This window comes from Triturus cristatus, chromosome 8 (genome assembly GCF_964204655.1).
Source record: "Triturus cristatus chromosome 8, aTriCri1.1, whole genome shotgun sequence".
Lineage (NCBI taxonomy): Eukaryota > Metazoa > Chordata > Amphibia > Caudata > Salamandridae > Triturus > Triturus cristatus.
The window spans coordinates 662286932-662311861 of NC_140591.1; the positions used below are offsets into that span (position 1 = coordinate 662286932).

Here is a 24930-nt window from a genome sequence, read left to right on the forward strand (position 1 = left end):
ATATTGAATAAGACCCATTTTCCAGATAGTCAGAAAGGAAGGTTACCCCGGAATGCAAGTGAGACAGGAAGGCAGACTATGTCAAGGGCGCGACCATAGACTATCAAGGTTTCTGGCCGCTGGCTGCGACCAGGTGTGGACGGGCGCAGGCGGGCTTGCCTTTGGCGCGCCGCTGCGCGCGTCCGCGCCCTCACCCTGCTAAAGTAGGAAGATTTGCAAAAAGACTAGAAAGTCACCCTGAACTTCCGCCAAGTACCGGAATTTGTGCTAACCCCAAAGCGACCCTCCGTGCAATCGGCACACACCGTGATGGACTGGGGTCTGGGGCAGTGTCTGTAAGGTGGATTGTGTTCTCGTAGATAACAGGGACCCCCTGATACTTCCTAGGACAGGGCAATATATATTTGTAAAATAACAACCTAGGCAAATTCTTTTAAATGACAACGAAAATTAATTTTATATCTTGCAGTCAGAAATATATAAGCAGTGAGACAGAAAATAGAAATAGTGGTTATTTATTAATTATAATTTGTTTACAATTGTAGTTGTTTAGTACATTCAGGAATAAAAACAAATTTATTATACACAAAATAAAATCATTATACACAATAAAAAATGGGGATTTATGGGTTACATAAAAGTGAATAAAAAATGAACAAATGTTGTGGCACAATTGTATGTTATTCTACGCGCGTTTCGGCGTAATTAGCGCCTTCGTCAGGAAAAAGCCACAATTCCTGTAATTCAAGAAAAAAGAAAGAAAGGGATCTAAATAATATTTCAACACTGCTTATTTATGTTCATATACATATACATATGTGGTCATTTTGTCATTTATTGGTTCTAACATCTCTATAGTCTAACTGAGATTATTGATACATTTAATGTATGCCTTCATTCGAACGTTGTGATGGTGCTTACATGATCAGAGCAAACATTCAATTGAGTCATTGAATTATAACATGATGAGAAAAATATCTGATATAACATTAATACATTCATAGATTCAATCAGGTTTAACAAATAAAACATAATAGAAACAATGTCTGATGCATCACAGATATCTTTGTTAGGGAAATTCTATAGATCTTTTATTTATTTGGTGCAAGTTATTATAAGGGTGAAAAAAGAAATAAGAAGAGGAGAGAAAGAAAGAACAGAAGATTTAAGTTCTATGTCTCCTTACTTCATCATGTTTAGTAAAAGGATTTGATCCTACATTATGTATCTACCTGTGTTCCAAGCGATGGAATTCTTGAAATACCAGGAGGTTAAAAGAGATACTTTTCAGATACGAGGATGTCTAGTGATAAAGAACATATTGTTATACATTGCTACATGTATCTATATATCTCTTGTAGATGTTGTTCAGAAACTAGGAATAGGTACCTTGGTAGGTGATGATTCTTCAAGAAAAGATCAGTTAATCGAAGAGTTGCTAGCAGTTCTTTTATACCTAGCGTAATGATGAGCCCATATAAATGATAATGGAATCTAGAGGATTAGAGTTAAAAAATAATATATAGCTATTATATATTATTTATAGACAAAGCTATGTAGAACGATATATCTTTTAAAGCACATATATTACCTTATTTGATATTGGATTATGCACGGTGCCGAGTCTTAAATAAAAATGATGAACGTTTAGAGCGATAGCTGCATTGGCGTGATAGGTATGATATAACCTAAAAGTAAGGGATGACAAAAATAGGGTAAGTATAAATTGATAGGGGGATTAATTAACGTAAAATGTGTGTTTTATTTGACACAAAGTAACCTATCTAGTGGCATATGGTTATCAGGTTATAGCCTATAAAGTCGAGGACTGTATTTCTAAAACTGGTGAACAAATAGAATTCTGATAGTCATGCGAGGGGCAGCACTCACAACTGACTAATGGGGCATAGTATCGTGTCTGTCTGCTAAGTTGGAATTTGCGGAGGCTTACCTTCAGCTTGATAAACACGCGCAGTGTCGACCGGGCTCTTTAGGCGATAGAAGAAACCATGTAGCATGAAAAGCCTCGCGTTTATATTTTATCTCGTTGTTTGTTAGGTGAATGCTAATTGGTGCATGCAGCAGCGTGACGCGTCTATCGTTGATTTCATTGCTCTAATGACCCCGATAGGATGTATTTAAATGGCGTGTCGCTATTGGGTGAAAAGGATCACATGTATGTTAGGCATTTAGATTTTATATAAAGAGAAAAAACAAAGGTATTTTTTATCTATAGTGTTTGTTTACACTTTAAGATAGGCGGTGAAAGAAGAATAAAAGAGGACGATTCTTTACTTTTGACGGTGTTTCTTTGGTAATGTCTTCTTGACTCGCAAATGCAAGTGTATTAAGACGATGTTTAACGTATCGGTGGACGATATAAACGCATAAGATAGCTAACTTCGAGATGTGTAATTCTTTTCAAATAAACCTCGTGTAATAAGCATAGGGAGCAGTACAGGGCCCCATATTATTAGCTAATCTATAGGTTGCCGTATATCGGGACATGTCGGGACATGTCGGGCTACTTGCAGAGTATGTAGTATGATAAATATATAGGGTCGTTACGGAATACTGTGTTATTAGCCAGTCGGTAAGTTACACCATTATGTGGATCCTTTCCATAGTAGAAGTACAGTTGAATCAAAGTCAGGTTGAAACTATGTTACATCAGTTAGTCTTATCAGAATTAAGGCTAGCTGTAGGATTGCTTACATAATAGCATTTTCCCACGGTAATTCATTGTTAAGGCCATTATTAAACGTGTTTAATGAAAAAATCCAAAAAACCTCACGTTTTTTACGGATTTTCGCTCCATGTGTATTTTCTGGCATATTTATTTTCTCCAATATGCGCCAGCGGATATCTTCTGGTTTGTGTTGTAGTTCTGTGAAGTGCTTTACTAATGGGGCTGTAAATTTTTTAGTTTTTATAGCTGAGCGATGTTCAGATATTCTCGTTTGTATGGCTCTAGCTGTTTCTCCTACGTAGCCTAATTGGCACGGGCACAAAATCAGATATATAACATTTTGTGTTTTACAGTTCCACATATGTGTTGCTTGGATTTTAAATCCATTATGTATCAGTGTTTCGCCTGGATTTATAGGGTCACATGATTTACAGTTGGAGCATTTAAATGTTCCTCTGATAGCGTGCTTGCCATCTATAGACTTTTGGGTGCAAGCGGGTTTGGTGTTGTGATCCTCAAATCTGGAGCGTACTATGATATCTTTGAGATTTTTATTTCTGCGGTGAGCATATAGAGGTTTTTCTAATTTGGTGGTATTAGTGGAGTTACAGTTCAGAATGTGCCAGTTTTTATTGATTATATGTTTAACTTTGGCATTCAAAGTGGAGTGCCTTGTTACACATACCAGTTGCTTTTGTTCTTGGATTTTCTCTTTACGCAGTAGACAGTCTCGATCATAGAACCTCGCTCTCTTGTAAGATTCTCTTATGAGGCGGCGTGGGTAGCCTCTTTCTAAAAATTTGGTTTTCATAATGGTGGCTTGTTTATCAAAATCTAGTAAGTTAGAACAATTACGTCTAACTCGTAGAAATTGTGAGAATGGGATACTCTGTTTTTGACTGCAGGGATGATAACTTTGGAAATGTAGCAAAGTGTTTCTTGCCGTGGGTTTTGTATGGAGGTCTACTTCTAATAGTCCTGATCGATTTATGATGTTGATATCTAAGAATTCAACTTGATTACTACTGCTGTTGCTGGTGAATTTTAAATGAGGGTCTGTAAGGTTAAGCCATTGTATGAATTCAGAAAGGGTGTCATCCCCATCGGTCCAGATAAAAAAGATGTCATCAATGTACCTAGACCAGTGGGTGACCGATTCAAAAAATGTGGCTATTTCATTATAGATAAATTTGGATTCCCACCTGGCCATATAGATATTGGCTACAGATGGGGCTACAGAAGCTCCCATACTAACGCCTTTTGTTTGGCGAAAAAGATGGTGTCCAAATGAGAAAATATTTTCGGTTAGTATTATTTGTAAACATTCTTTTATGAATGGTTTAGAGCAAGGTATTTTGAATGTGTCTATAAACCAGTCAGTGGCATCTATGGCTTCTTGTTGTGGAATGTTGCTGTATAGTGACTCAATGTCAAGAGTCACTAATACATCATGGTTATAATGAAATGTTAAATGTTCTACTTTATTTATTATGTCTCTAGTGTCTTGCACATAGGACTTGATGAGGGGGATATACGGTCTCAGCTGGTTGTCTACGAACTTAGATAGGGGTTCTGTGACTGTGCCAATGGTGGAGACTATTGGTCTATATGGAGGGTTATTCAAGTTTTTATGAATTTTTGGTACTCCATATATACATGCCGTTTTACCTTTCGAGAAATTGAGATAGTCATGTTCTTTGGTGGTAATGTATCCCTCATCTAGAGCAAGAGTTGTTAAAGTGAATATTCTTTTTTCTATTCCTGATATAGGATTGGTTTGTATCTCAGAGTAAAATGTATTATCTTTTAGCATGTGGAGCATTTTGTTTTTATAGTCATCTGTATTCAAGATGACTATGCCACCACCTTTATCGCAGCATTTTATTGTTAGGTTTTTGTTCTGCTTTAGGGTGTTCATTGCTACAAATTCTTGTTTATTAAGATTATAGGTTGGTTTGGGAATGAATTTAAGTTTAAGCAAGGTAGGGCAAGGAATATTGCTTAAAACACAATTTAAAATAAGTGGTTTAAAATATACAACACATTTAAAATAGGTGCAAGATACGCAATAGTGCAAGTTAAGGCAATGTCAGAGACAAGGATGCAGGAATGGAGCAGCAGCTGTTACCGTTAGAAACAGAGCAGCGCCCTGACCTTCGTCCAGACATTGTTAAAAAACTCTGGGGAGTCCACATTTGGCCCATAAACAAACAGTCACAATGACCAGAGAGACACCACACAATACCCCCCGTAGAATGACATACCGACCTTCGGGATCAGCCTGCACTAGCCCCTCCCTCCAATCCAATCCCCGCTTGACCAGGACAGCCACCCCCTGCGCATAATTGGAGTACACAGATGAATAGACCCCACCCTTACCGACTATGACGAAGCCTCTGCGAAGGTGTAGCAGCAAGATGTGTCTCCTGCAACACACACACTAATAAATTATTATTTATTCATATTGCAAGTCCCACTACGAGGTGGTAATCTTCAACTCTTGCTGAACAAATGCGAATGCCGATGGATCGCACGCTGTGACTCAGTCAATCATGGATTGAATACTTTGGATGAATGGAATACAGTCACCAACACATCCTAACTTCCCCTTTGATTACTTGCTCTGACATGTTTTTTAACATATGACCCATTGCCCTCCGAATTACCCACTGGTTTACTTACGTTGTCATTTTCCCTTTTTTCCCCCTCCCCCTCCCCTGTTCTTCCCCCTACCCCTTCTCTCCCCCCCCCTTTCTCTCCCCCCTCTCTCTATCATATATAGACTTGTTTTTGATTACTATTATAGGACGTTATTGTATCTCGATTGTTTATGTGTATGTGATTTATCGCAAAACATGATTGTTAAACATGTCACTATGGTGCAATTGTTTATCCAACCTCAGATTGATGTAATCATGTCCTTAATTGATTTATACCTTGATTTTTCGTGTATCCCTGCCCCGCCCCTTCTCTCTCCCCACCCCCCCTCCCACCCCCCCACCCCCCCCTTTAACACCCCCCAAACCAAACCCCCCCCACAACCCCCCCCCACTCCACTCCACCCCGTCCTTCCCGCATCACCTTCTTATCCTCTCTCAATTTGTTCCTGGTGCCTTTTCCAACACACCCAAACCCCACCCCCACTCCCTTCCTTTTTCCTTTCTAATAAATGTAATTTTAATTTTTATTTAACTGTGACTTGCAATATGAATAAATAATAATTATTATTTCTCCCAATGCGGTTAATACCAGCCTCGAACCGCTCACCCTCGGTGTTTTTTTCCCGCATGTCCGTTTCTCTTCCTTACTTTACTTTTCTCCTCTTCTAAATTGTCCCCCCGGGGCACCATTCAACTCATGTTAGCCATAGCTCTAGCCTTTCCCAGGTTTGTCCCGGTCACGTGACACGCTGTAACTGACTCTTAACAGTGTTGCGAAGGGTTTTGCTGCTACCGGCATGGACGCTTGATTCGCCCGCTCCGTCCCGCATTCTTTGAAGATTTGTTCCAGCCCTTCGATTTAGTCGTTTTTGATTCTTCCCCCAAAGTAAGATTATACATTGTAGGAGCCGTGTAATTTTCCGCTCCTTATTATTTTAGACACACTCCGCTTCATTCCTCTCTCCCCTTCCGTCCCCTTAGGCACGTACCCTTTTGATGCCTACACCTGGCTCCCGGACTTCGAGTGGTTTCCGGTTGCAGACCCTAGTGATGTTTACCCCTGATTACTAATCTACTGGTAACTACAAGTACAACCCCCCCCCCTTGTTTCCCTCCCTTTCTACTCATGATTTTGGTTACTAATCCCGCTCCCTTCGCCCTTCTGTTCCCCCTTAGATTATACGCTGATTTGCATCCAGACTTATCTTTATTGGATTCTCCGTATTTATCTGTACTACGTCCAGGTATTTTTCTCCTTTTTTCCCTCATTCTTGGGGTTACGTTTCTACTTGGGCCTTTCTCTTTGAGATAACTCAAAATCCTCGCTTTTCTTTTTTCCTTTCCTCACAGCACACGTTTATTTATGACCATTGTCCTGATGATGGCCTGAAATCAATCAGGCTGAAACGCCGTCGACAACCCTCAGCAAAGAACTTTGGCTTTTCTGTGGTCACTTGTAAAATTATTTAAATTAGATTGTATATACTTATATTCTTATGACCACATTGTCATTATTATTTCATCGCCGTTCACGCTGTCTTCACCTATTGTGTTCACTGCGCCGTTCACCATCACTAGCACGCCCAGTGCTCACTTGTGTGTTTTGGTCATTTGTACTTTTATTGTACCGTAGTGCTGTTCTAACTACTTACAATATACTTTTTTCATGAATTTCTTTGTGGTCTCCCTTCCTTCCCCTTGTGATTTCATTATTGCTTTGAAATTTGTCTTTTAAATGACATCCAGTTGAGACATTGTTGTTTTGTTAAACTCCCACCATGTACTGCACATGTTAGTCAACCATTGAAATGCATACTGGCATAAAACGAAAATCCCCGCTTAGCCTTCCCCCCCACCACCCACTCCAACCCCCCAATTAGGTTGCAGGATATCCCCCCCACATTAAAAAACACAAAGAACATCAAACCAAACATTGTAACCAAAATCGGGATTCTTCCCACGGGGGCGCGGTAGTGCCGGCAAACTTTCTCGTTTACAAAAGGTGGCCGGGAGTACTGTGGACTGTGCTAAATGCCCAACCATACTATCAATACCAAAATCCGCTGAGCGGAAAAAGAGATAAGGCAAGGTAAAAAAGCCAAATAGGAGACCAGCAGGTCGCATACCAATATTCAACTACACATTGCTCTAGATGTCGCAGTTCAGTGTGCACAAATTACCAAGCAGCTCAACAATACGATACCCATATCAGTCATTGTCACTCAGGTTGCTGTCCGCAGTCGTCTCCGCCCTGCGGTTCCCCTTCGCAGTCTTGCCGCCAACATGCTTCGCAAATTTCAATGCGGATTTCGAGTCGGTGAAGAAGTGTGCGGTTCCATCATACGATACTTTCAACTTGGCCGGATAGAGCAGTGAGCATGGAATCTGTGCCTGTAACAGGAGACGCTTGGCCAGGCGGAATTCCCGTCTCGCCGCCTACACCGCCGGGGTGAAGCCAGGATAGAAGGAAATGGTGTCACCCTTGTGCTTGATTTGACCTTTCTCTCTAGCCAGCTGAAGGATACAATCCCTGTCCTGATAATTCAATAATTTAGCTATGATAGGTCTGGGTGGCGCGCCAACCGGGGGCTTCAGCCCCAGCGAGCGATGAGCTCTTTACACCATGAACACAGATGACAGTCCAGGGTCGAACAGCTCATGGCGCAGATCCGTGATGAAGGACTCCATTTTGGAAATCGCCGTCGTCTCGGGAATACCCGTGGTACGGAGGTTGTTACATCTCGATCTGGCTTCTAAATCCTCATTCTTGGCTCTGATGACTCCCAGAAGCTTGTCCATGTGTAGTAACTGCTCTTTTGTCTCCACCTGAAACTCGTGGAATTCGGTGTGGCGGTTCTCGAGCGCATCCAGACATGTTTCGTGTGCTGTAACCTGGGATTTGACTGAGTCTAGCTGCAAAGTCAATGTGTCCAGCTTTGTATCGATGTTACGAATGCTGGATCGCATTTCCAGCATAAGTGTTCGCAAATCCTCGCCCTGGTCCTCCACCTGTGAAGCAAGGTGACTACTAGGCCGTGCCTCCTCCTCTGCCTCAGCATGCAGCGTAGAGCGTTTGTTCTCGAATGTCAGTTTTGGCTGCTTCGCATCTGCTTTGCCCATGACGATAGTGGCGCAGACCCACCGTCTCAGTCCTCTTACGAGGTGCACCTTCTGTTCACGCTCGGCTTCTTCAGTGCAGTGTAGCTCCCCCCTTCTACACCACAGCGGCCACAAGCAGCCCGTGCGTTCCGTGCAGCAGTGCCAAGGGGGCAATGCTTCCTGCTGCAGCAGATTATCTTTCCAAGTCGCAAACGCTGCATGAGGCCAGGATGCGCCAATGCTATGACAATGCGGCCGCGCTTCGTCCTCTGAGGAGGACCCCCCTGTCCACAACCACTAACGTCCAAGATCCACCAAAGGGTAAAGCTCCAGGGGGCTCCACTATGACAATGCCGGTGTCATCGGATGGATTCGCTTAGCCATTCATCAGCCACAGGCACGAGGGCACACCGTCACCAAGAGCAACTGCCCCAGGACATCGGAGTAACAAACGCGCTCAATCCTATATGGCTACCAGGAACTGACCAAAGTCTCAGGGCCCCAGCCAAAGCTGGTATTCCCATGATGTCTCCTCAGACCATCCAAACGCAGCACCCACAGCAGCAACAACGCGCAACCCTGCTCGCGGGGGCAACCACACTTCCGCTCCGGCAGTTAATCGCGCATGGCGGTCACCAAAAGCCCTCTGGCCTGCAGCAGCATTTCCAGATCGCATCTCCCATCTTCTACCAGCAAACCGCCAGGCAAAGCGATCCTTATGCCGCCGGTGGTGCGCACGGGCTGAGCCCACCTCAGGGCTTAAACCGGCAGTCTCCTCTGCGCCACGCTCCTCACCTCCCGAGCGAATGGGGCTCCCAGGCTCAAAACGGGTATTCACACAGCCCCCCCGCCTAAGGACGGTTTGGGTCCGGGCGCAGGCACCGTGGGACGTCGCGTGTCCAAGTTCGGGCACCGCAAGGCGCCCAGCCGTCTTCTGCAGCACCGCGCGGCCTTGATTCCGCAGTCCCCGCCCCGCAGCCCAGCCCTGACTCATGCAGCTCAGGGCACCTGAGCTACGGCATCCACATCTCGGCTCTGGATCGGAGTAAGACGCCGGAACTTTCGCAGCAGGGTCCGCCAGCACTCCTAAGCAGGACGGTGAGTTCAGGGCAGCAGAGGAGTCGTCCAGCTTGCAGGATCGTTCCAGGATTAGGTCCCGGCCGGCAGAGCACACTTAGCAAGCGGCCATTCCGCTGTGCAGCAGGTCACGCCCCCCTTCACCCCAGACATTGATCTCTTTTTTTAACAAAATTTGCTCAGACCGCTTCAACGTCTCAAATCAGATGCACTACACTGGCGATCTCTCCCTCTCACTCTCCTGGGGCATGCGTCCCTGTTCAAGATGCTTGCGCTTCCGCGTTTTCTTTATGTATTACAGAATACCCCAACCCAGTCCCAGATTCTTATTTTTCTCAGATAGATGATGTACTACGGGGCTTACTGTGGGAAGACCATTTGCCGGGGATAGCCATGAATAAGCTCACCATGGGGTGGTATGACGGGGGCATTGGGTTGCCAGATCTGAAACTTTATTATCAGGCTTCCCAGCTGATCGCAATCAATAGATTGGTATTTGGCCCCCATGATGAACCCAATTTCAGAACAGATCATTGGCTCATGGGAAGGCATGGATATAACAAAGCACTTTACACCAATCCCCGCAAACTCAATTTAACCTGCCCCACGGCACGCACGGTCGAGACCTGGCATGCCGTCACTAGGAAGCTGGGTTGGCATAAGCCTCTGACAAAGGCGACTCCACTATGGGAGCCTGACATCCTGGGCCAGCTCCGTAAATGCCCGGGGTTTGAAAATGGGACACCATTGGGATATCTACAGTTGGGGGTATGTGGGTGAAGGGGAAACTGGCCACATTTGCAGAACTTCAGGCAAAATACTAATTAGCACAAACCGAAACCTTCAGATTCTCGCAGATCAGTCATGCCGTGTCGTCCTTTCTGCCTGGGGACGTCCCACTTCCTGACTCCTCCCCTCTGGTGGACCGGTTGTTATTGGATCCCATGGACCACAATGCCATCTCACTCACCTACAAGAAACTGGTTAATAATCATGCAGATCCGATGCAGAAGTTGAGGGTGGTCCGGGAAAAAGACCTGGGAATGTTAGACGACGATGACTGGCGAGACGCGCTGGCCTTCCCTCGCGAAGTGGCCATTCCAATGCGCATGCGACTTCTCCAACTCAAAATCCTCCACCAGGTCTACTTGGTTCCCCTCCAGACCGCATCTGCAAGGTGACACACCCACCAAGACCATGGGGCACAATTTTGCTTACAGATAAATACTACGTGACAATGGTTGATCGTATGTATTAACGCATGCTTATTAGTTGCAGCGTATTTTCTATTTTCTTTTGAATACCTGATTGTAGGTAATTTAGGAGTGGCGTATACAGGGCTGGACCCTGTGTAGTCCTGACGAAGAGCTCTGGGGAATGCTCGAAACATGTTGACTTATACTAGGGATTCCTAACCCATTACAGCTAGGTCTTTCCAGTATCTTACCCCGTTTTTAGACATACCAACTACGAGCAAGAATAAAATTGTTTCGCCCACTAGCTAGGTATTTGGGCCCCTATGATGAAGCATGTCACCAAGGGGAAACCCTGGTGAGAGAGGGGACGCAAGAAAGAAAGTTTTCTTTCCTGCTGATTTTGTGGCTCAGATTGAGCGAGAATCCCTCCCTTGTTGCTAGGTTCTTTACCCGACATTTCAGGTTTTTCAGGTCTATGATTGCTTTAGGAGGGTGGCCCTAGCATATACCTCTACCTCCCCCTTATTTTTTGATATGTCCATGATAGGTCATCTAACTGTGACAACTACCAGGTGTACTGGTGTCAAGTGTGTGGTTGTGTGCAATGTGGTCCCAGCTCCTGATCAACCCTATGGTGACTCGTGTATTTCTAGCTGTGTCGCATTGCATCTAATGTCACTTTGTGGACAGTGACAACCTAACTATTCAGCCCCTCCTGGGTTTCACCATGTAGTCCATACAATGCTTCTGCTATAGCTTCTGTAGTAGGGGTGTTAGGCTCAGTGATTGTGAGATCAGTTTTCATCTTTCTAAGTGGCTGTGTAAGACAGCAGGCTTGTCTCATGTCTCTCCTCTTTCAATCATATGATATCGTCTGAGGTTTGCGGATTGACAACAGGTAGACCCTGCAAGTTGGGCCTCCGGTGTATGCAGGGGTATAGTTCTCTTCATGTTGACACTGGGTACATTCCACATCTTGTAATCATGAAAGAGCATGATGTGAGCATTTTGAACATTTGTTTCATTCAGCCTCCGAGCTTCTCTCATTATAGTGTACCTGTCCCTATAGTTTAACAACTGGAACAGTAATGGTCTTGGGTTCGCACCTGGAGGAGGCTTGCAAGCTTGCACTCTATGCTCACGTTCCACCACAAATTGGGTTGATAATGCATTTTCAGGCAGCAGGGCCCTTAGCAAGCATTCAAGGTAAGCCACCGCATCTTGGTCCTTCTCTCCTTCTGGAAGGCCCATCACTCTTATGTTATTCAAATGGGAATGCCCTTCTGCATCCTCCAACCTATCTTCCAGGGTGCTCACCTTGTGTAGCAGGGTTAGCAGCACATTTGTGTTTCCCTGTGTTGTTGGCTGCAGTTCAGTTAAAGTAGGCTCGTTGGTGCGGATTTTGTCTGCCAACTTGCTGTGCTCCGCCCGTAGGAGCGTAAAGTCCAATGTGACTTTGATGATTTTAGATTTCAGTGATGCGCATGTGTGATCGAGGACTGCTCCTATCTTCTCTACCACCTCCAGTAGTGTGCCCAGTTTAGCTGCAAGAGTCAATGGTGTTGCTTCCAGATTGAGGATGCCTTCGCTGGTGTAGCTTTAGTTATCTTAGACCGTGTCGCCATGACTGGGGCATGTGTCCGCAGGCGACCCATGGCTAGCATCTGAGCTGAGGGTATACAGCCTTCCTTATTGGTGCACCTTTCGTATCTCTGCTTTAGCACACACAGGTGCTGATGGGTCTGCTAGTCTTGTGTTTGGGGATACTCGTTGTTCTGTTCTTGAGTCTCTAGATGGTGTGGGGATAAGGTTGCAAGAGGTCTCCCAGTTGCAGTACCTCTCTCTACTTCATGTCACTTGTGGAAAGAGTTTGGTGCAACGTGCTCGGGACTTCAAATTACTCCCACTTGGACTCAGACACAATTCCCTGTTTGCAGTTGTGTTGATGAAGGTCTGATGTTGCAACTGCTGCATTTTTCCTTGGCATTCACCAATGCGGAAGGCGTCTGTGGGTGATGTCCCGGGCATCAACTTTACATCACTGGTGACGAGGAGACAATCCAACACAGCATTTGGGTGTTGCCTTCTAGGTGTCCGCTGTTTATGGCCCGGCCAGCCCTCTGTCATGCTCTTGGGCAAAGGCTCTGTTTTTGGTTTGTTCACTCGTATGCAATGCTGCCTTGTCTGCGCACCAAAGGCGTTCAAGCTCCACTGCGCTGTGGGGCTACATGCACCTGTGTTCTATTATGTGCCTTGCATGTCAGTATTTTTAGTATCTAAGGAGGGCACCTGGGTCCAGCCTGGCAACCTGCAGCTGTCCTATGGTGCACTTAATACCCTGGCTCAGCCACCCACACTGGCCATTACTGTGCGAGGATGTGTCCTATCTGGATCTAGGCCAGATCTGGCCCCCGGACCCAATACTGCGACCCACGACCCCAGGAGGTTCAGGGAATGAGTGGAGTCCCCCCTACCCTCCCTGTCTCACCCCAGGCCTCCGGCTGTGAAATGTTCTGCTGTTCACAGTATTTCGCTGTTCTCCAGTTTTTGGCCCCTGTAATTATGCGTGCTGCGCAATTCGGCATGCAGGTTTCGCATGTTGGGCGTCCACTGCTTGCGGCCTGGTCTGTCACTCACCACGTCTTTGACTTAGTATTGTGCTTCTGGGATTCTGCTTGGGCTCTTGTTCCCCTGTCTCCACACCAAGGGCACCAGTGGCTGCTAGGACCTCGTGTTCGCTCACCACCGGCAGGTTCTCTGTGGTGTGTGCATATGCCTTGCTGAGTGCTTGCCATTATGGACATTACAATGCCTGTGGGGAGAGCATAGGCCCAATCCAGCTCCACACGGGCACTTTTATTTCCGGTCAGCAGCGCTGCTTGTGTTCCCATGCAGGTAACCACTCGACCCCTTTCAACATCCCCCGCCTCTAGATAGCTTAGCTCACACAACGGAGCTTCCTCCCAAGGCAGACGGTCTATGTCCTGCAGCTCACAGCCTCTGCACCCACTCACAGGCTGCAAACCCACATCACCACTGTCTCCTTCCACTATTAATTGTGAGAGGGTGCTGTTGAGCATGCAACTCTTAGGCTTGTCGCTGCTATCGGCCTGTACTACGCTGGCCTCTCCTGCAGCTCCCCCATGCGACATGGCCTCTAGTCGGGTCAACGCTACTCTGTTCCCAGTAGTCCTGGGCTTTACAGCACACGGATAGGTCCCCAGGTCAGGCAGTGTGCCTGACGGCCTGTTTCCAGCCACACCCATCCGTGGTTGGCTTGTCATGCCCCCAACGCAACAAGACGTCTTGCTGTGCCATGCTGTGTCAAATGGAGAGGACATGAATATGCTACATTTACCAAGATATGAAACATTCCTGGTCTCTCCCTGAGCTGGCGCACTACATGCTGTCTAGTGCCAATGCATGTACCCTTGCAACATGGATTGGTATTGTACAGGAAGGGATACCTTCTTACACAAAAACAATCCATGGAGGTGTTTTCCTCTTTCTTAGTGTACTGCAGACTGCAGCACACTCAGTAACAGGAAACAGTGGGGAGAACTAAAGATATTTCTCCTCCTTGCGCCTGTATCGGGTTGGCGTACAATTTTGGTGCATTCCCAGGTTTCCTATTCTTGGTTAATCTGGGGATGCGCCAAAAAGCATTGGTGTATGCTTGGGAGCACTCATGCTCCACCCATGTAATGTCTTCCTGGCGCAGAGTAAAGCAAGGAAGCAACTTGCCCTGCCTTGTATTACTCTAGGTTTTCCAAACATTGCAGGGCCACTCACGGTATCCTTGTATGGCTTAGTAAATCTGACTTGAGGATTACGTTGCCCTACTTCATATATTTGTGAACTCATTGGAATGTTTGATTCTTAGAAAAAAGCATATTGGATTTAATGAGAATGTATAAGTGAATTATATTGCTTTACGTCCCAGTTTACACCATTAATCAAGAGTTCGACTTTCCCCAAAATACATGACATGAACAATATAAATAATTCCCTGGGGGCGACTCAACAAGAAAGCAAGGAGATTTGGGTTACAGAAAAAGCAAAGCAGGTCGGTCCACCATGTACCGGAGCCAGACCATAATTTAAAAACCAATGTAGCTTTTGAGACATAATTCAGCTGTGTCTCACAGACAGGCTGAGTACTAGAAAATTAAATGAGGTTCATGTATGCATATTTGCACCCACTTATCTCCCTTATACAATCCTTCGGTATTGAAGTCATCAACTATGCTGATGATACTCAACTTGTCTTATCCTTGGAGGGCAATAAGGCAATTCCCTTAGAAAAATTCCATAGCTGTATGCAGGAAACAGCAGGCTGGCTCAGAGCCAACTCCCTACAATTTAATGGAGATAAGACGGAAATACTCCACTGCTCCGCAAATAAAGTTTCTCGTCCTCTCCCGTTGGATTTCTAGCCAGCCTCTGTAAACAACCCCTCGGTGCCTGTTATGACAGTTCGCAACCTGGGAGTACTACTAGACTGTAACTTACAGCTGGACTCCCAAGTGGACAAAACAGTGAGCACCTGTCTATCTCTGCTTCCAGCCTTGCGAAAAATTCTCCCTTTTTTACCAACTTCGGCTAGACCACAAGTGGTAAGGAGCATTATTATGAGCAGATTAGACTACTGCAATGCGCTACTGCTAGGAGCCCCTGACTCCCTGCTTAAAAAGCTACAAAGGATTCAAGGGATCGCAGCTAAGCTGGCATTAAATAGACAACGCAGAGCCTCTGCCTCACTTGCCTTGGAGGATTTCCACTGGCTACCTTTGGCACAGAGAGTCCAGTTCAAGGCACTCTGCATTGTCTATAGGGCAGCTCACAAAATGGGACCTAAGCCTCTGCAGAGGAAATTCCTCTGGTATTCTCCAACTAGAAACCTCTGCTCTTCCTCAGGTAATTTGATATGTACTCCTCATTTCAACAAGGCCCGATTAGGAGGTAGATCATTCAGTCTGGTAGTATTCAGACTTTGGAACTCACTACCTATTGAGATTAGACAAAGTAACACCTTACTGAGGTTTAAGAAGATTTTGAAAACCAGACTCTTTCCGGGAAACTAACTCTCAGCCTCTGATCAGACCTTCAGTTACGCACAGTGCAATCTTCAATGGTAATCCCAGCGCCAGGATACCTGCTGGGTGGCAGCCGCGCTTTATAAGTGCCTCATACAATACAATACATATGCAACAACATGTAAATACTGAACCCTAATAAAACAGCCGACATTTGAAGCTAATATGTCTTTTAGCTAATATTAGAAGTGGAGGGACTTTTACATTATGCTCATTTATGTTTACTACCATTATTCTGATATCTACAATTAGTTACTACATTTATTCTGCATTGAAATTGCCCCCCACCCCAAATTGATGGCCTCTATCGAAAGATGTGAAGAAATTGCGAACTTCTTTTCTGAAAAAATCTCCAAGATCGATCAATCCTTTAGCAATTGCCTTTCTAAACCTATTCCTGTCTCCTTGGGTGTTCCTCAGGGTTCTATTCTCTCACATTCTCTATTCAACCTCTTCATGGAACCCCTCACACTCAACTTTACTATAAAATCAAATCCCAAGCTGACATTCTACACCTCAATGATGCCCTGACTAAGATTCTACACAGGTTCCATCACAATCACCTTAAACTCAACCCTAAAAAAACGGAAATCATTCTCTTCGCTCCTAAAAACAACAAGCTCCCCATTCATCACTGGATCTCTGACCTTAAAGCTCTCAAATGCTCTCTTTCCACTTCTAACTCAGTTAAATCCCTCGGAATTAGCATTGACCAGAACCTCTGTAGTGATGCTACACTGTATAGAGCTTGCCCCGGTATACACACACCCCAGCAAGTCCACCTGTGTGCATGGGCATTGGCGTAAATGGACGAGGAGCCCGCTGCACTTCAAATCCCAGAAGGCAGCAGGGCATGGCCGTAAGAAACAGAGCAACCGTTACAGGCACGGCTCCTTATAAGCACCTCCTCCACAATGGGAGAATGCTTGACAATCCTTTCAAGTTCCCCGCCGTGAGCGGAAGCTTTCCTTCCCGCTGAGAACCTGGGAAACACCGCATTTACCTTCCGAAGTTCCCCGCCGTGAGCAGACGCTTTCCTTCCCGCTGAGGGCCTGAGAAACGCCGCATTTACCTTCCGAAGTTCCCCGGCGTGAGTGGACGCTTTCCTTCCCCCTGACGATTCGGGAAACACCGCATTTTGATTTCGGGTGTGTGCGGTCCTGGGTTTTACCGCTCGAGAGGCTACATTCCCAGGAATCGAGCGCGAGTTTGTTTGTGTTTTCTTTATTTTCATAAAGCGCTGGAGCGTTTTTGTCTCAAATACTTGACTCGCGCTTGTATAATATACAGCGTGTCTTCCTGGCATTTCCTACCACGGCCCAGTGTTTTCTGCGAAAGTGCTGCTGCAAGGCATTACCGTGACATTACTTTCAAAGCAGCTTGGGAAACATTTTATTGTGACTTACAAACTTTGGCTGTGACGTTAACAGCTTGACTGCACATCTCCTTAGTTATTCAGCTGTTCTTATTTTACGTTCTGAAGAACCTGATCTTTTGGTGACCTGCAGGTCTTTGTTATCTGAAGGAAATAAGAAACCCATTATTTCAGGATAACGGCTGCTGGGCTCCTTGTGAGTTATTGAAGTATTTGTGAATGTTGTCTGGCTTTGTATTTGTGTAGTTGTGGGTCATTTCACGTTTGCCTATTTTTTATTTCCTTATGCAGTGCTTTACCTAAAAGGAGAAATACAGACACCTAGACCAGACCTAGGAAGCAAGCATTCCCGGCAGTACTCTTTGTTGTTTTATCCCCTTCCCTGTTCCCCGGAGTGCTGTTTTCCATAGTTGTGTTTAGTACACTGTGGGGAGTTGCACCCTGGTGAATAGAGAGGCTCCTCTACAGGCTATCGTCCCCGCTGGCTGCTGAGAAGAGGTTAGTGGCTTGTTTTTCTTTCTTTTGCGCTACTGACAACCTGACAACCTCAGCCTTACTCTCCACATAAAAAATTCGGCCAAAGGAGCTCTCTTCACTCTTCATCGCCCCAAGAAAATTAAACCCTTCATTCCTGCTGCTGACTTTAAATTAGTTGTTCAATAACTGGTAGTGTCTAAATTGGACTATGGTAATGCCGTTCTCTCTGCAACACCAAAAGTCCACTTAGCCCGAATCAAATCAGTCCTCAACCTCGCGGCCAGGATTATTTCTGATTGTAGATGGTTTGACCACATCTCCCCGTCCTCAAAGGTCCACCTACAAGACCGCTTGCATTACGCATAAAGCCTTGCATCATCACACCCCATTGTATCTCTCAGATAAACTCCACAAAGCGGGCTGCTCTAGAGAAATGAGGAGCACCAATGCTCTAATGCTAGTTCCTCCTTTGTTAAACAAGAAATCTACTCAATCACGCTCCTTCTCCAGAAATGCATCTACTATCTGGAACTCACTCTCTAAAGATCTACGTTGCAACCCCTCCTACCTAAGCTTCAAAAAAGACCTCAAGCTGCACCTTCTCAACAAATACTGGGGTCCTTAATCCTTGCCGCCTAGCATGGTGTCTCAGCCTGCTCCTGACTGTACTATGGGGCATATTAACAAGCCAGGCGATAAAATTATCGCCGCTTTAGCAGCAGAAAACTGCCGCTAAAACGTCGATAATGGGCATATTATCAAGCCCATTATCACCGTTTTAGTGGCAGTTTTCTCGCCTGGCTTGTTAATATGCCCCCATGTTCCTGCCACATTATACCTGACTCACTCCCCCCTGTTCTCATTTTTTTTCATATACTTCTAACCTCCCCCACCAGTTCTCTTATAATTACTGTCTACTCCCGCACGCTATCACCTCTCCCATCACCTTTCTCAGTTCCCTCCTTCTTTCATATCCCCCCCCCCCCTCATCCCTGACCTCTCACGCTAGCTTAATTATCCAAGACTTGTTATGGCCTAATTTTATTTCTTATTTTCTTGCCCATGTTATAATTGTCATATGCATACTGTTCTTACTGTCCTGCATTTTACCTTTTTGTACAAATGTTATATTGCAATTGTTTTTCTCAGCTAACCATTGTAAAGCGCGCTGATACCCTCTGGTCTAGCCAGCGCTATATAAAAACTTTTCTATAAATAAATAAATAAATGTAAATACATCCTTAAAAAATGTAGTGTGAATTTATATACAGCCTAGCACTCATTCTCTCAGGTAACCTCTGAGAGACGTGTGGGCCAAAATGTGTGTGTTCTCTCTTTAGTGGGAACGTTTGTATATCTGTATTTAACATAGGTCTAAGTGGAATCTACCAGATCATGATTAGAAACTGTTCCTGAAAATATAACAGAATTATATAGTTTTGTCCCTGAGACACCAATTCCGAACAACATTCCTCTACATACATTACCAATAACCATTGAAAAAAGGGCACTCAAACTCTGCTTACCTTTATTCCCTTGATTGCAAACTTTGTTAGCATTTAGAAACTAGCCCAATTGAGGAAGTAGGTGATATTAATAAACCTGTCACAGCACATCAAACAAATGTGCAGCTTCTCTTGGGTAGGTAGTCACCACCCCTCCCACTAGATGAGAACCTTTGTCTCTGTTTCAACTATGGAAATAGGACATTTGCTACATAATATCAGCTTTATCAATTAATCGAACCATGAAGGTATAAAGCATTGTATTATACATTTGGGAAGGGTCCCCATCAAAGTGGCAGACCCTTGATCTTTCTACCAGAACCACCCTTGCTCCAGTTGTGGTCTAGTGGGAGAGTGGTACATTTTTAGAAACAGGAGACATGGTTTTAAACCCAGTCCTACTCGTGTGATCCTACAGAATCACTTTTCGATTTTACTCCTCTAATCCCATTTTTGACATGAATGGGAGTACTTAGAATCAGGCTAAAACTGCTAATAAATTTCCATTGCGAAAACTGCACTAGACTAAAAAAACAAAAATATATATTACCTGAGGGAAGGCTGTGTCACTCTTATACACTACTTTTCAACATTTGCTACAGTGGGAAATTACCGTACCTAGCAACAATAAGCTGAGCATTGCTGTCTTCATTCTCGTACTTTCCCAAACAGTTCCATCTTTTGCAAATCATTTTCTGCCTTTGCTTATATCCGATTATTTGCCATTTTGACAACTATGAAATAGACTTATGACAAGAAATGTGTACCAAAGAGATATTCACTGCACAGATAACACAAAATTATGCTTGTATCATCTTTTTAGGGCTAAAGGGTCTAGTTAGGACCATTTAACCTATGTTAGTGATGAAGCTTGGTTATACTATTTAGTATCACATTCGGTCTTTGCTTTCCCATTAAGATTTTAATGAAGAGGTGCTGAAATATCAAATTTACAACAAATCTTCGAACGCTAGAAATGCATTCTAAAATTTCTGACTTCACAAAGTTGTATTTCTTCTTTTCCTGAGAGTGAAATTAGTCAAACAAATTGTTCAGCTTCATGAGAAGTCTGAGACTAATGTTGCCTCCAATCCGGCTAATAATTGGCGGATGTCGGCATTAAAGATTTTGAGGGCAGTCTCCTGTTGATTATCAGTCAGGCCCACTTCCAGACAGGAAATACTCCTCATTTAGCATGTCAACATGTTTCTAATAATTTTTCTTGCTTTCAATCACTCTCGGACAGATGTATCAAACAGTTTTACCCATTCTGTGTCTATGGGAAAATGTGTTCATACATCTGGCCATCTGAGTCACTTTAGGCCCACTACAAGAGAAGCAGTATTAATGATGTGGTAGTCCCATATTACCGCTATTACTTGTATTGATAATTTTGCAATATTGAAATACCACAGTATTGCAAATATATGCAACTATTCTCCCAAGGATCCCTCAGAAATGTGCAGCTAACAAAAGGTTCAAGAATGCTTCATCGTATTCCTTTAGAAATACCACATATTTTGTTAGTTTTTCTCAAAACATAGTTTCGCTGTTGTAATATCTGGGGGAGCTAATGGGGATGCAGTCCTCTTTCTTTCCTTGTAATTCCTGAGATATTTGGGAACACATTACCTGGAAGAATTAGAAATGTAATTGATCCTGTAATTGTGACCTGTGTAACAAATGTTGACGCTTCACCAGCACCAATGCACAACTGTGGATGGCAGTGTGTAAAGAAGTGTGAAGAAACCCTGCAGGCAGCTTGAGGCATCACAGTCTGTCCTAATTTGAGTTTTTTCATGACTGCAAGCTTTGTGCGTTTCTCTTTATATTTTCTTGTTGGCTGACCGCTGGGTCTCACCAGATCACAGGGGTATTTATTCGAAATGCAGATAGTTTTTATCCACCACACACCTTTTCTGTAGGATGGCTTGTTTTTCGTGATCTTATTAAAAAGCAGTGCTTAAATTGTTTTCTTTTTTTTCAAAACAGGAAAGTAACCTAATTTCTTCTCTTGTATAATGTTATTTAGATGTTTTTGTTAACTCTGCAGGTCGCAGAGAGCTATGAAGCATAGCAATGTATTTCGTCTTCAAGGTGTTGGTTTACCTTTGCATGTTCTGGAATTGTATGTTATTCAATTGAAAAGAACTACAGTACTATTTATCCTTTCCCAATTATATATCTGATTAACATTAACATGCTTTTTTATCTGCTTTTTGCTGCTACATTTTCATTTCTACTCATTTGCTGGTTCTATCAAGGCCATTAAATAATAGATTAACTAATGTTTGCTGTAGTCAGGCAGAGACATATATTTATTAACAAATCAAGAGCATGAGTTGCTCATTCGAATCAAATTACAGTCCATTAAACTGTGTTCAAAGATTGCGCTGTTCCAATGTCAGAATCTTACGATTTTTTTCACAACAAAAGATGTTGTGCTACTGCTTGTGTCAATATTCAGAAAGTAAACGAGAACAGTGTGTACCAATGTCCTGCTTTGTACTTGCTAAGACATGACTGTGTACACTCAGTGTGTATGCACTAGTTTGATGACTGTTGTCTAGAAGGTTAGTTACATAAATAAGGTGCTTTGTCTGAAGATTATAAATCTTCTTTCTGATTTTTTAGCGTTTACTTCCTTCACAGGGTAATTTTCTTGCAACTTGAAATAATACACTAGCACTCACTCTAATGTGGATTTATGGCCAGCTTAAACATTTTCTCTGAATTCTCTTGACCATTGAATAAAAGTCAAATTGTGCCCACAATACCAGCAATGCAGGACCCAGAACAGTGTCTGGAAAGTCAAATATGTCTGAAATAATGGGTTTCGCTCCACATATTGGCATTCCTTAACAGTACTTTTGAAATACACCTGTAGTGCAGCAAAGGGCTGTCATGGGGAGGTAATGTGCTTCAAGGTCCAGACAACAGCCTGTTTAAGGCATTCATTCAAATCCCCCTTACACCAGTTTTCATCTACAGTTACCAGTGGCTACAATTCTCCAGTTCAACTTCAGGAGGCTCAACAGAAGAGTGTGACAATAAAATAGCGAGATGGCAACCAGATGAGAAAAAATCAACCAACAATTGACCTGCCAGTGCATGCACCACAGGGATCCATTTTCCAAAACTTAATCTCAGGGAGAGGTTTCCTCACAGCTTGGGATTGTTTTGGAGCAGTGACGGCTACTGAAAGTGAAAGCAGACAGAGTCTTTATGTCTAATCTGCTTTCACAATGAACGGTGCTCGAGGGAATATCTCAACCCCCTCTCAGCACCACGTCCCACAGGAGAGTTACAGATGGAAAGGGGAGAATCTCACCTTTCCTATGGTACCTTGCTCTAGTGGATATCGACCTAAAGATCATTGCAGGAAGGTGTTACTAATCAGGGATGTACCCATCAGCCACTAAGGATAGTTTCCAGGAGGGGTGCGTGTCCCCAGGCAGGTCAAATGTTCTCCTGACCACGGCTTCACTTTTTTTGCACCACGTATAGGGTTATTGGGTAGTTTGACCCCAATCTTCCTCCCTCTGGGGCATAAAACCCACAAGACACCAGAGTTCATTTTTAAAAAATAGAATGGGCTTACGGGCCATTCCATCCAGGTATTGGGATGAAACGCCACCACAAGTAGCTGCAACTATCTTTCTGATCTCTCTGGGGAGCAAAACATCCCACTAGACACACTAGGGTTTATTATTTTTGATAACAACAGAATGAGAAAGAGCCAGGTAAGTCACGCTGCATCTTTTCCTCTACAGTCGTTTTTATGTAAATAAGTGTGTTTTAGGTGTCTACTTTCTGAAATGTCTAGGTTTGTAGGTGTCCCTTAGTGTCAGCCTAGCCTGAGCCAAGATACCACAGCTACCCTATCGGCAGACAAGTGAATTTCAAAGGAAAAAACCTGATGCTTCCTTGTTGCATTTTTTAGCTTTCCTCTCACGTATGATAAGCCTATTCACACAAGTAGGGTACCGTTTAAATTGGGAGAACTGCGGGTACACGTTGTATTCAAAGATATAGTTGACATCAATTTATTTACCCCCAGTTTTTGCTTCCGATTGCAAGCCAGTGTGCAAAAATGCTCTTTGAATCGTATGATACTATTAGTAACCCAAAAGTAGGACCTGTACAAATACTCATGATTCCCAAACTCAGTATCTTAGACACCTTTCAAAAATGCATACATTTCATTTGTGCCCATTTTTCATTCATCAAATGTTACTTTATAATTTGGTGCTTAGATGGTACCTAATGAAAATGTATTATAGTCAGTATCTGTATTCAAGGCCCTATGTATTGTGTGTTTTTGGGCAAACAAAAAAGCATGTACCTGCAGCCATAATAGTCTGTCATATGTAACAATACATTAGCGTAGTAGATCATCCACCTGTACAAAAAACAACAGTTGAACAAATTGTTACCTAGTTCCATTTTTCCTGTTTATTTTTCATTAGCTTTTGATTTCAATGGGAAAGCTACAAGCGATCTATACAAATGACCCCTTACTGAATTCTAAATCATGTCTACTTTATAGACACATATACCTTTCAGGGTTCAACCATGGATTTCACATCTATTTCCATGACCAGCTCCAAGTTGGTAGAAACCACAAAAGTAGGAATAATTGACTACCTAATAATTGACTACCTAGAAAATTAGAAAATGACAACAACTGTGTTTATAATAAACATCTCAATTAAAAAAGAGGGGGCAACAGGAGCACAAAACGGTCCAGCATACATGCTCCAGGGTAGAAAAATAACAATTAAGAGTATGCAGGTCCTAAGAAGGGAGGTTTCAGGTAAGAAAAATAGGAACCAGAGGTAGGGGGACGGTTCCTTTTTGGAACTAGGGACCTCACACACCCAGACGGTTGTCATGCTTCATCATAGGGGTGGCTCCTCGTTGCGCTAGTGCTGCAATGCACAAAGGGCATCCTTGAGGGGGCTTGTTATTGCAGATCTTTTGTCCCAGTGCCATTTGTGAGGTGCAGGTGGAGGGCCCTATGTGTAGATTGAAAAAAATGTGCATATAAATGTGTAGTATGTAGTGACTTTAAAATAGACTAGCAATACTTTAGCTTACAAGCCCCATGCGCCACCAGTACGTCACTTTTTGTGACGTACTGGAGGCGCATTTCACTTCTCCATATTTACAAGGAGAGAAAAAGCCACCCTGCGTGACTTTTCCTCTCCTTGTAAATATGGCCCCTTCACACGCAGCACTTTGCGTGGAAGGGGCATTCCATGGATGTTGCTGTGGGTGTTCCCATGCACACCCATGGAAAGAGGAATCGTAAATCTGGAAATGTGTGTCATTGCTACGCCTCCCCAGGGGAGGCGTAGCGAGGAACAAAGAGGAGAATGTTTTAATTTCTCCTTGTTTTTTCCTCTTTCAAAGCGCGCTGCATTCTACAGCACGCATTGGAAGAGGAAAATGCCAGCAGTGATTGTTTTTGTGCATGAAGGTGCCCCTTCCTGCACAAAGACAATCTCCCCTATGACGTAGGCATCCTTGCACCATGGTGAAAGGGTGCCTTCTCCGGCGCATGGCTGCAGTTTGTGCACCCGTGTAGGGGGAAGCACAGGAATGCGACATACTATTATAAATATGTTGTATTCCTGTTCTTCAGAAGTGCCGCAGTGTGGCGCAGCCAAAGGGCTTGCGTTGCTGCGCTGCGGCACTTCCTTGTAGATCTGCCCCTACGCGATTTATTTTGCGAGTCTGCTTGTCCAATAAAA

The 24930-nt window shown here is 44.0% G+C and overlaps 2 long non-coding RNA genes across 2 annotated transcripts in view; one reads left to right on the forward strand and one right to left on the reverse strand.

Moving 5' to 3' along the window:
- Positions 1–499: 499 nt before the first annotated feature.
- Positions 500–2041, reverse strand: LOC146802524 (uncharacterized). Its single transcript, XR_014967406.1, has 5 exons — positions 1952–2041; positions 1592–1688; positions 1390–1494; positions 1233–1303; positions 500–737 (listed from the first exon to the last, which is right to left on the reverse strand). It is a non-coding gene; the product is annotated as an uncharacterized LOC146802524 (long non-coding RNA).
- A 173-nt stretch (positions 2042–2214) lies between these two features.
- LOC146802525 (uncharacterized) overlaps positions 2215–24930 on the forward strand; it is a 69727-nt gene continuing 47011 nt past the window's right edge. Inside the window, exon 1 of the long non-coding RNA XR_014967407.1 lies at positions 2215–2314. This is a non-coding gene — a long non-coding RNA (uncharacterized LOC146802525). The remainder of the gene's footprint in view (positions 2315–24930) is intronic.